We start from the raw sequence: 5,652 nt of genomic DNA on the forward strand, positions 1-5,652 counted from the left end.
AATTTGGAAAAAAGTTACCGTCGTTAAGGTTTCTTTTAATAGAGGTTCAATGAAAACAAATTGTGTGAAAGTTGGGACCGATGACAACTATAAAAATTTAGGATTATTATCGGGCAAATGCATTAAGTTAGGATTATTAAAATCTAATTCGCCTAAAAAAATATAACACATATTGTTTTGGAGAGTTTTAGTTACGAGAACACCATTAATAATGTCCATCTATGTGGCATAGATAAAACCGCTTCATGTGAGCTTAATAACTTGGCTCTCAGGCATTTTGAGAAACCAAGGTAAGATCCATGGCAGGTTAAATGAATTGACTCGCAGTGGATTGAATGAATGAACATAAGATATGTACGTGTGAGACATTTTTGTCTTTCATATAACGGGATATTTCATTAGACATGGAAAAAACAATCAACCTTAAACATGAAACGAGTCCTAAACGTAAAAAAAAACATATAAAGGAAGATGTTATTAAAATACTACCTTTGAAAATCAATGAATGTGAAAGATATCAACTAATTACGTTTCAAGCGATTAAACGTGAAATAACTGATGGCCTGATGATAAACGAGATTTATTCTTGTTTCTATCTCGCCACTAAAACAGTAAATGAGTGTCCATTAGCGGCTCCATTTCCCAGATTATCATCTCTTCTAGCTTCTGTCCCACACCTCTCAATGAAGAATGCTGGTTGTTTTGGTTCTAGTAGATGCATGTTTTCATTTGTAAGCATAGAAATAACTTCTACCATGGTTGGTCTATCTGTAGCATGATCTTGAACACACAAGAGACGCACATGAATACATTTCATTACTTCTCTGTGAGAACATGAATCCTTCAATATTGGATCCATAAACTCCAAACCTCTCCCTTCGCTCCATAGTTCCCATGCCTATATAGATTTCAACATTTTTGGCAATGCATAGTTGTAAGTGTTTTCTTACTAGACAAACAATTGTAGATTGAAGTCTCCATTTAAATGAAATAAAGAAAGATTACAAGTCCTGGAAGGGTGAGTGGATGCTCCGCATCATAGCTCCCTTGATTCATCTTGCTGCTTACAATCTCAAGCATCAAAACACCAAAGCTGAAGACATCTGTTTGGTTGAAACTCGCCCTCCAATCATATACTCTGCCGGCATATATCCACTGTATAACAAATTAAATCAAGAAATAGCATTTGGGAGGTTTTGAGGAACTCTTATTAATAAAAGACAATTTATGGACTCACCGTGTTCCAACAACTCTACTTGTATCTGCTTCATACTCATTGATCCCAAATAGCTTGGCCATCCCAAAATCTGATATTTTGGGATTCAAGTACGCATCCAGCAAGATGTTACTGGGTTTTAAGTCTCTATGAATTACCCTTAGCCTTGAAAATTTATGGAGATATAAAAGTCCTTGAGCTATACCGTCAATGATTAAAAAGGATCCTTCCATCCAAGTAATACTTTCTTCCTAGGATCTGTATTATAACAAATAAAAGCTGTTAAAATGAGAACCAAGCTCATTTATGAAATGTATGTATGTGGCGTGAATTGGTTATTACCAAATAGAAAGAAATCCAAGCTATTGTTAGGCATATACTCATATATGAGGATTTTTTCTTGCTTCTCAATGCAACACCCTTGAAGCCTAACAAGATTAACATGTTGGAGTTTGGCTATGAGTTTACTTTCGTTCATAAACTCCGTGATTCCTTGTCTAGAGCCTCTAGAAAGTCGCTTTACCGCAATCTCTTGTCCATCAACTAATCTTCCCTAAAAAATTCATTGCGGACACGCATGAGATTACATAAAATTCTTCCAAATAGAATGGCACTGGATGTTTACCTTATAAACTGCTCCGAATCCCCCTCTCCTAGCTTATTAGTGCTTGAGAAATTGTTTGTGGAAAACAAGATGCTCTTAAAGGTGAAATAATGCAACTCGTTATTAATATTCCTATGTGTTCCTTCATTTTTGTATAAGCGTTTCAGGTAATGCAATAAAAATATCTGGATTTTCTTGGGTTTCCCTAATTTGTTAACAAGGAAAACTGGTAAGGCAGAATGTCAAACATTTCATACAGATGTAATTCTGACGATGTTAGAGCAGTCTAAACAGACCCACTGGTTTAAATATGCAGATAGATGTATTAGCCAAGGATTATAATCTTGTCGTTTGCTTTACTTGTATTCGTAGTGTTCTTATGTTTGTAACAAGACAATTTATGAATTATTGTAGGTACGTTAAACACAATCGATTAGTGGTTGTGGTAGTTGTATTTCTGAACGTTGCATCGAGTAGATTGCAACTGTATTTGCAGTTACATAAAACGGTTTTTGTATGTCAATAAATAAATGAACGTGTGATCACAATTGGTTACCAGCTGCTTTTGATTAGCATTCATCTTTAGAACCATACATTCGAAACATACACACCTTGTTTCTGTAAGTCTGCTGCCACTCAACAAGATGTATCATAACAAAGAAATTTAATTATTTACATTCAAGATAACTAACCTTACTTGACTAATTGTATTTATTTTGAAGGGTACCAGGTGAAACTTATACCTTTAAGATGAAGCTTCTTGTATAAAAAATAGAATGATAAGACTAAAGCTAAAGATCCAACGCCAATGATCAACCAAAACCAGTTCTTCTTCTTCTTCTTCTCTCTCTTTACTGCATGTGAAAAAAAATAAAGAAAAAGAGATTTCAGACTAAGTGGCAAGGATTTTAATTTGAATGCCTTTGTGGTTGTTGAAAGCACGTCTATCTAAAAAGATTTTTTGTCTCTCTAGTCTCTATCTCCTATTAAATATCGTTATTTTCTGTTTAACTTTCATATTATTGTCGAGAGTTAATCTAAAACTAACGTACGTAGAGGGGAAGCAAAGATAAATAGATATAAATTTCTAAGATAACTTTTCAGTTAACACTAAATGCTAAACCATTGTAAGGTGTCCCAATGTATAAAGATTTTCTAATATCTTACAAGTTTGCCAATTTTTCAACGCTACAAATTATTCATATAAAGTTTGAATTAAAGACGAAGAAACGTAATAAGAAAATACCAATCAACTATATACTTGTTTTAAGCTATAAAAGGGAAGTATGAAAGATTTAGGCCCGGTTTGCCACATGATCCAATTCGTCGAAACCTTTCTGTCTATTGGTTATGGGGCCCGTATCTCCATTCTTAACCCATTACCTGTTTGAAGTTTAGCCTTTTATGCATGTTTCCCCTTCTACAACCGAGTCAAATAAGAGTCTGCCAACTCTTATATCAACCTCTAATAAGAATACGATTTGCTCAAAGCACCAAAGAATCACACATGAGGAATCAAAAAGTTATGTTGATTAGAAATTAGATTTCTTATCAAATTGAACCAAACAATTACAAAAAAAAAAGTACAAAGAAAAATGATTGTAACAGCTTATATAGCAGTACTTAACTACCTCTGACGGTTGCCCAAATCAGGTGATCAAGTTCTTAGGATCAGTGAGGTTATGTGGTTGTCTGAAATTCATACTCTACAGCTAATTAAGTATAACGTACTAACATATAGTGCCCAAAATGGTATTTTTTTTTCTCAAGAGAAACAAATAAATGAAATCCAAGCATGTCCATATAAAATTTGTACGCCGTTATATTGTTGCTAGAATTTCTTCACGTAATACTTAGGTAATCTTATCATTATATTTGCAGTAAAAATGGCACAATAAAGAGTAATAAACTTCCTAACCTCGGTCACGAAAGGTATAATATTCTTTGTCTCGTTCAGCTTCTACCGAAATGTATAACATTTTACCATATGTCTTGCAGCCTGTCCTGTTTTCGGTTGCATAAGAATAAGCAGTGCAAGAGCAATTGTTCCAGCATAATCTCTTGCATTCATATAAAGTCAAGTTTTGGCTTTCATGATATTCATACTCATCCGAAAATATGTTACTCATAGTTGGGAAGTGAAAATCTATCCCCATATAATAGGTATATTTTTCCCTACATTTTAACATTTCCAACTTGCTTTCAGCATAAACAGGGCTACTTGTCAAGGCACAGAAGAGGCTTGATGCAGGCATTGAATTTTCAAGGTCACCGGATTCAGACATCCTTAAAGCCGGAAATGAATCATACGATCTTGTTAAAATTGTGAACGACTGCTCAGACTCGCTAGAAACATAATACAACCGGACATCTGTACCAAACGATACTTTATTTGTACTATTGAATTCCCCATTGCACCAAGGTCCACTCATCTGATGGATATTTCCTCCCATTAGGATTACCATCTGACCTGTGTAATTTGGATCTACTGTTAATGTAAACGACCCACAGACCGGTAGCGTTTCACTCTCCCAGGAAGTCAGTGACCATCTGTGTTCAGTCTTAGAGATTAATTCCAAGCTTCATACCAGGTAGAAGTGTGTCTGTTGGTGATCAAAGCTTTGCCATAAAATCCTCTTAACAGATCCATCTTGATATAGTTCTTGAAGCACCAAATTTCCCGTATCCAAGAGTTTAGCACTTGCGTTGCGTGGTACTAATGGATCAGGAATGAAGAGATCAAGAACAGTGCCCACGTTTGATAAAATGCTGAACTTTCCATGGCTATCTATGATGAGCTTGCCATATATATCCGGGATCAGCTTGTTTCTGTTTGCTACCCAAACTACCTTTTTACGGTATCCGTATATGTAACGATAAGATATCTTTTTTTTGTTGTCGTTCTTGTAGAATATCCCTAAATAAGGGCTCACTGTAGTCTCAAAGCTAAACAACTTCAAATTGAAGACCTTGTTTGATGATATCAGTTCATCCCAGTCCTTGAGTTCTTGACCTTGTTGTAATGTATCTGTTTCTGAGTAGCAAGGATTTCTAAGGAAAACACAAACCAATATGAGGAAGAGAAATATGCTTCTATTTGCCATTGTTTCAGGATAGACAAAATGTCAAGTATGGCTTATGAGAAGTGATATTAAGGGAATGATATAGAAATTCTTGGCAAGTTTCATTGACTTAACGTGTGTTTTATGTTATACTTGGTCAACAATAATATAAATATCCTTTTTTCTTGATGATATGATCATAGGTCCTTGTTAATTTCTATCTACCCACCCTTTACTAGCTTATTTTTTCTTGGTCTTCCTATTGGGGCCAACGCGTCATTTAAATTTAACTAGGTCTGAGGACCCGCGTGTTAAAATTTAACTAGTTGTGAGTCATGTAAAAATGTATTCAAAGCATGTATAAAGTAAGATTTACAAGTTATATTTACTAGGAGAAAAAAAATCTTAGCACGAACTTGAGATCAAAAATTATATAACTAATACAAAAATTAAGGGCGCATAAAGAATTGTCAAAATAACACAGACCTTCAAGTAACTCGATAAACGTTACAAATGAAATATGATAAAAACACTTACGTATAGGACATGTAAATCTTTTAAGTTAAACATCTTTTATCGCATTGTCTTCAACACCACTTAAGCCTCATCGTAACTCGCGACTCGTTACCCATCCCTTACTCATTGGCTTCTTTCTAATTTCGGGACGAAATTTCCAAAAGTTGAAAATACTGTAACATTCGTCAAAATTCGTATTCTGTAACCCGACCTGTTCGTATTTAATAAAATTTAGTCGTTCATTTATTATTTTT

The 5,652-nt window shown here is 34.6% G+C and overlaps 1 pseudogene across 1 annotated transcript; it reads right to left on the reverse strand.

The window, feature by feature from the left end:
* Positions 1-583: 583 nt before the first annotated feature.
* LOC143551509 (G-type lectin S-receptor-like serine/threonine-protein kinase CES101) lies at positions 584-4,974 on the reverse strand (annotated as a pseudogene). Its single transcript, XR_013138512.1, has 7 exons — positions 3,739-4,974; positions 2,564-2,665; positions 1,842-2,025; positions 1,559-1,769; positions 1,238-1,474; positions 1,006-1,155; positions 584-898 (listed from the first exon to the last, which is right to left on the reverse strand). The product of XR_013138512.1 is annotated as a G-type lectin S-receptor-like serine/threonine-protein kinase CES101 (transcript).
* Positions 4,975-5,652: the final 678 nt, after the last annotated feature.

This window comes from Bidens hawaiensis, unplaced genomic scaffold, assembly GCF_021521415.1.
Source record: "Bidens hawaiensis isolate Kalapana, Puna unplaced genomic scaffold, B.hawaiensis_p1.1 tig00016460_1, whole genome shotgun sequence".
Taxonomy (NCBI): Eukaryota; Viridiplantae; Streptophyta; class Magnoliopsida; order Asterales; family Asteraceae; genus Bidens; species Bidens hawaiensis.